Source organism: Brachycentrus maculatus, unplaced genomic scaffold, assembly GCF_059751285.1.
Source record: "Brachycentrus maculatus isolate JH-2025_06_01 unplaced genomic scaffold, ASM5975128v1 h1tg002247l, whole genome shotgun sequence".
Classification (NCBI taxonomy): Eukaryota; Metazoa; Arthropoda; class Insecta; order Trichoptera; family Brachycentridae; genus Brachycentrus; species Brachycentrus maculatus.
Window position 1 is genome coordinate 1 of NW_028282743.1, and position 6,537 is coordinate 6,537.

The following is a 6,537-nucleotide window of genomic DNA, read 5'->3' on the forward strand; positions in this document are numbered from 1 at the left end:
TGCTTATAGGTCACTCTTCTGTCAGCCTTGCTTTGAAATAAGACTTCCTCGAGATATTTATAGAGTTTTCATCTTCGAGAGTTACCTCTGTCTTTTCATGCCTCTCGCCTTTTAGCTCTTGTGCCAATTTGTTTATGAATTGGCCCATTAGTCGCTTGGCTTCGACCACCCTGCTGATCGCTGTGATTTTATCAGTTATGCCCTTGGGGCTGAGATTGATAGTTTTATTGGGATTTTGCAATTTCTCACCGTCTAGCTTCGCTTATGAGCAGTCGATTTGCTCAACAATTTGAATCTTTTGAAGACATCGCTCATGGTAATCACCCCGTCTTCGTTGAAGTCCCAAATAGGAAGCCCAGAGTTGCCCACCCTCGCGAATGAATGTTTTTCAGGCTGTCGACCATATCGGAATAGTTTTCTCATGGTAAGATCGTTGGGGATTCGCACCTCGAAAAATGCAAGCATGGCTTGACAGAGGAGTTTGAGGGAGACTGGAATGCTGTTGAGATATGCATTAATTTGCTACTTGGTTGTTGTCTATACTGCAACTGGACCTGAAACTATTTGCGAATCCTTGTTAATTTTCATGGCAAGTAAATCTGTGGCCATTAATGAGTTTCTTCTCTTTTTGCGTTTGCTGACTAACAAGGCTTTATCGCATAAAACCTGCCAAATGTCATTCCGAAATCAACTCCGACAGTGGCTTTTCATTGCAGTTTGAGGATGCTTAGATCCTTCGAGGAGTCAATTTTCTAATTATCTCGCTTTATTTTGGGAAGTTTCAGATTATAAATTGTTTTACGGTTGTTTTTTTATTATTGCTTCACAATATCTAGACGGATAATCTGCTATGAGCTTTGTTTTATTTCAGAGGTGATATGCGATTGCTGGGCTACTTCGAATACTCATAATCTTTAATGGCGCTAATGAAGCTGGGATCTCTCGTGCTTTCAGGGTTGTCAAGTAGGGTTAGGATTTCTCTATACTGCTCACATTTCGAGAATGCTTTAATTTTGCTCTTTACTTGTCCACATAGTAATTCGTTTATTTGATCGATTAAATTGACTCTAAGTTAAATTTAGTACTCTCTTTCAGTCTGAGACTCTAATCCAAATACTTTTCCATTGTACTATTTCTTCTCCAACTCGAATTGAAGTGAGAAGATCGTGAATTTGATAATGAATTTTATTGGTACCTGCATTTATTGATGCCGCTATTGAGAATTGACCCATGGAGTTTCTACTTGATCAATGATTTGATGCACTTATCAATAAGCGTTTCATGTTTGGGCTCTTTGTGCTATAGTTAGGGAATCGAAGCGACAGGATGCAAATGGGCCACCAAGTCTTGGCTCATTCCTTGGATTCTTTATGTTCTTCGCATGTGAGTTAGTAGTGCAATTATTTTATTATTTTATTGTGTCTTGCTTATAATTTTATATGGGTAGCTTTAATCATATTATATTCTATTGTATTCATCTGTTTAGTTTTATGCTATATGAATCCAAAATACTTATGCTTTAAAATGTGACGAGATAGTGCTGTAGAGTGATTTAATTTTCAATTGTAATCAAATGTCTGGGTACAAATAAGAATGCAACTGTCAATATCTATGCTTCGTCAAGATAAAAGTCCTGAAACAAATTTCTTTAAACTCTGAATAAAATGCATTCGAGTGAATGCGTAAACTCGGAATTCCAGATTGCAATATTGTATTACAACTTATATTTAAATAAATTTGAAATATGCATCCTCCACCTCCACAAGATGAAGACCCGAAACTGCAGAACCTCACCAAAGAAGAACTCAGAAAATTGAGAGATCTATGAAGAGGCCGGAGTTTATGGGGCTGCTCATGAGTACATGATTGAAATTTCTGACCCCAAAAATAAAGACTAGTAATGACCAGTACCTCAAACAAATGGAAAGAGAAGGGGAACTCCCCAAACACATGAAGCTTGTTTAACTGAAACCTGAATTCTGCTTCCGAACTCACATTATTTCGAAACAAAACAAAAAGCACGAAATGAAATTCTTTATCAACATGTGTTCCTCTGTCTATATTGAAAAGCCTGCATGCGAGCCTGCTGCAGGGGAAAACGGTAAAGGCGGATATTCTTGGAAGGTCCCCAACTCCATGGGTAAAATCAGGTATGACCAAGACAAGCGTACGTTCCATTATAATATGCATAGATAAAAATCCGTGCCAAGTTGTCGATTGTGGTTTTCATCCCGACACCTTTACATTTTCTACTCATCCTTCATTTCAGGCAATGATCATTAGTATCGCTATTGAAAGTGCGTAGAAGCAATTGGGGTAGCGAAAGGAATCCTTATCTCGCGACTACATTATTTTGAAGAATGTGAAGTGTAAAGGAGAAAATGGGGAACCAGCACTGCTCCCCCTTCGATACATTGAAGGAAAGTCCTATAACAGAGGGGAGGGCCCTGTAGAATTATAGAGGGACTTGGAAGGGAAGGAGACGAAGCTGCAAAGGTAAATAAATGCTCAGAAATAAAATTATGAAAAGTAGAAGCCAAAGCCGAAAAGGAGAAAGATGAAGAGCAATAAATAGTGGATGAACTTGATGAGGGAAACAAAAGATTGGTGGAGGACCTGTAAGTCGGAATCCATGCTCCGAAATACACGACTATTTATACTTACAACACTGAATACTCTGATTTTTGGACGAGCCGATGCCCAAAAAACAAAGGAAATTGCCTAGCAGTTACTCTGTGTAGTTCATCGTGCCAAGGATGGAGGGAATATCTGAAGCCTCAAAACTGTAAATCAACGAGAACAAAATATTGTTCGAAGTAAAGGAAAAGTATTACATCGATTTGAGCTTTGAAACTCTAAAGGTCAGGTACCCGCTTTTGACTAACGAAGCCAAAGCCAAATTCGACAAGAAGAAGAAATTGCTAAAGGTGCAGATCCCAGTCGACTCGAACAAACTGATTGAAAGCAAGGCCTTCGAAGAAGAGAACAAATCAGAGGAGTAATAATAAAGTGCATATGTTGAGAACTAAACTTGTCCCAACCCCAACCCCAACCCCAACCCCAACCCCAACCCCAACCCCAACCCCAACCCCAACCCCAACCCCAACCCCAACCCCAAATAACAGAAAAAACTCATTGAAGAAATCGATGAGGACGATATCATCGAATAAAAATAAGATACTTAGCGAAAGAACAACAAAGAATCAGTTGAATAAGTCAGCGAGCAACCCACTTATGGATATCCGACCGATATATTCTCCTTGCGCAAATACTACAATGCCAATTACAGCGCTAACCGAAATTAGGCAATTACCCAAACTCAGCAATCAAGACTAGCTTTGAACTATCTGGTCAGTTAAAACTAAAGCCGCCTCATAGTTATGATTCGAATGCAGAATTATCTCGATGCCGAAGTCTCTGCAGCTTGGCAAATAAATGCACAGCCTCTATAAAATAAGTAAGAGTTCTAGTTGGGAGAGTTCTTAGTGAAGTGGGATAACACTTCTGCAAACGAGCTTCACTTTCTGCATGTTAAGGTCATGAGCTCCAGCAAAGAGAATATTGAGTAAATCGAAGTATGCAAGAGAATTGGTTTTTATGTGCTCAGCATTCGGAAGAGTGCTAAAACACTTTTAAATAAACAGTCTTTAGTTAATGTCTCGCAACAGTACTTGTAGTAGGGATTGCAAAGATTCTAATCTGTGTTCACTGCCCTTAAGGCACAGTAAAAGTAGCGTTAGCTCTTAAAGCAGTAATAGCAAAGAGCAGCTGAAGAACAAAACAAACTCAAGCCAATACAAAATGTGCAAGAGCCATAGAATCAGATGAGTAGTAAAGATGAGGATAGTAACAAATTAAGCGAAAAAATGGAGGAATTAGATACATAGTAGCCAATTAAAGTGTTAAGTCAAGACCTACATCAGCAGGCCAACTTGTTTGAGAAATTGCCATTTCAATTCATTCGATTCCAAGTGCCATTTATTGATGCATTAAATTGATCAAATGTAACTTATATCCAAAAGCAGATTCGTATATTAACATATGCATATAATGCACTCTTATTATAAATCGGGAAGCAGGAGTTCAGACTTTCCGTAGATATGTTGCTCCACATAAATTAATAAATTGCGCTAAGTGACTAATGAATCAATAGCCAAAATTGCTCTTATGGCTGCTCATATTCTTATTCTTTTTCCTGAAATGGCTCTAATTTATGGCTTTGTGATAATCCTTCAGCTACTATTAGAGGCCGCTGATCTTATTCACATAGAATGTCCTCTATCTCTGCCAATCTCTCTATTTTATTTAATGGTGCTGCAAAATGCTTTTCATTCGATTATACACTTGCAACAATTGGCTGTTATTTCCATTTTTCGTATTCAGACTGGTACGCTCGATCATGTCTTCCGAGGCCACGATACATGTGGTTGCTTCCTGTTTATTGTGTTCGTTCTGTGTTTGCTTTTTGACAGACACATCTGCAATCGAGTTGTAACGGGTGTTGGGTGCTGTTTATACTACGGTTGAGTATTGGCTGCTGGATTTGAGCTTGCCAATGGAGAGTTTACCCTTTGGGATGTTCGGAATGCTCCGAATTTGGCTTTCATTGACATCATTGTGACTCTGTGCTGATGCTTTATTGAGGGTCATTAGGTTGATATTCTTGCTGAGACTTTTCAGCGACTTCTAGATTTTGCTGTTCTTTTTAATGCTCGGGCTTGTGTTCTTATCCTCAATGGTTGATTTGCGGCACTGGATGTCAGAGGACCCATTCATTGCGAAGGAAGACACAGATTTAATGCTCTGATGCTCATTTTTACGGAGCTGTAGGTTCGTCTTCATTTTATTAATGCCTTTTATGGCAATGCTGCTCTTTTGTATACTCTTGCAATGTTCGTCATTCTTGGTATTGGATTTGATGAGTTATTTCCTGAGTAAACTGGAGTTCTGCTGGTTGATTAGCTTATATGAGTTTCTGTTGTTCTTGGTGAGGTCTCTAATGCTTTTGGTCTTGCTGTACTGCTCCAGATAATTCCGGCAATGCATCCTGTTTACGATTAAATTGTTATTATTGGAATGGCGACATAATCAAATTAAGCCAATGGTGCATTGTGGGATTGGAGTGATGCGTTTATAGAAATCAAATAGTGAGTATAGATTTAAAAAATATTTAAATAATGATACCAGGATTAGGTGGACTTGGAGGTTTAGGGGGACTTGGAGGTTTGGGAAGGGGTCTCGGGGATGTTCAACCCGAAAGCATCAACAAGCCTGATACTTCGGAACAAATTTACATCTCATCTTTAGCTCTACTCAAAATGCTCAAGCATTGCCGCGCTGGGGTTCCCCTCGAAGTTATGGGGCTCATGCTCGGCTAAACTGTCGACGAGTATACCATCAAAGTAGTCGACGTCTTCGCAATGCCTCAAAGTGGCAACCTTGTCTCTGTCGAATCAGTCGACCCCGTCTATCAGAAGGACATGCTGGACATGCTCAAGCAGACAATGAGAAACGAAAATGTAGTCGGATGGTATCACTCCCATCCCAGTTTCGGCTGCTGGCTTTCAAGTGTCGACATGAACACGCAGTAATCGTTCGAACAGCTCAACCCGAAGTGTGTTGCAGTCGTCATCGACCCCATTCAATCAGTTAGAGGGAAGGTTGTCATTGATGCTTTCCGCTTGATTGACCGAAAAGCTCTGATGACAGGCTTAGAGCCACGACAAACAACTTCAGTGAATGGGCACCTGAACAAACCCTCGATTTAGGCAATGTATAAGGGACTCAACAAATACTATTATTCCATCAACATCAATTACAAGACCAATGAGCTGGAAGAGAAAATGCTATTGAACCTCTACAAGCAAAAATGGAACCATGGCTTAAAACTCAAGGAGCAATCTGCAATCACAGAGCACAGCCATGAAAATTTCGAGAAAGTATCAAAATGGGCGGTCGAGTGGGCCAAAAGAATCGAGGAAGAAACCAAGAAAAATAAGAAAGAGCTCGCGATCAAAAATACGGGAAAACTGAACCCCAAGAGGCACATTTCAGAGGCCATCGAATAGACTGCGAATTAAAATATATTGGGCCTGCTCGGAGGCATGATTTCAACAAAATCCTTTTGAAATTTCGGATCAAGGCTCTGATGGAATAAACATCTAAATAAATTTATATTTTAGTAGATTTACCTTCGTTCGATGTGCAGAATTGTATCATTTCCAACCCCAATCCCAACCCCAACCCCAACCCCAACCCCAACCCCAACCCCAACCCCAACCCCAACCCCAACCCCTTTCCGATTTAATTTTATGCTTATGATTTTGATATTCATCATCATAAATCGTTTCATGAAATTTGTATCTTCTCATTTGAATACTCGAAAGGGCGAAGTAGACGATGGCAGCTATGAACTTATTACATTAGGAATTTCGTTTCAATTTGTATTGATAACCGTTATTCTAATTACATTTATAGAGTACATAATATACATTAAATGAATGTATGAACGATTAAAATTATGCAAGCGTATAATTA

At 39.4% G+C, this 6,537-nt stretch overlaps 1 pseudogene; it reads left to right on the plus strand.

The window, feature by feature from the left end:
• Positions 1-5,177: 5,177 nt before the first annotated feature.
• On the plus strand, positions 5,178-6,136 carry LOC148298284 (ubiquitin C-terminal hydrolase PSMD14 pseudogene; annotated as a pseudogene).
• The last annotated feature ends 401 nt before the right edge of the window (positions 6,137-6,537 follow it).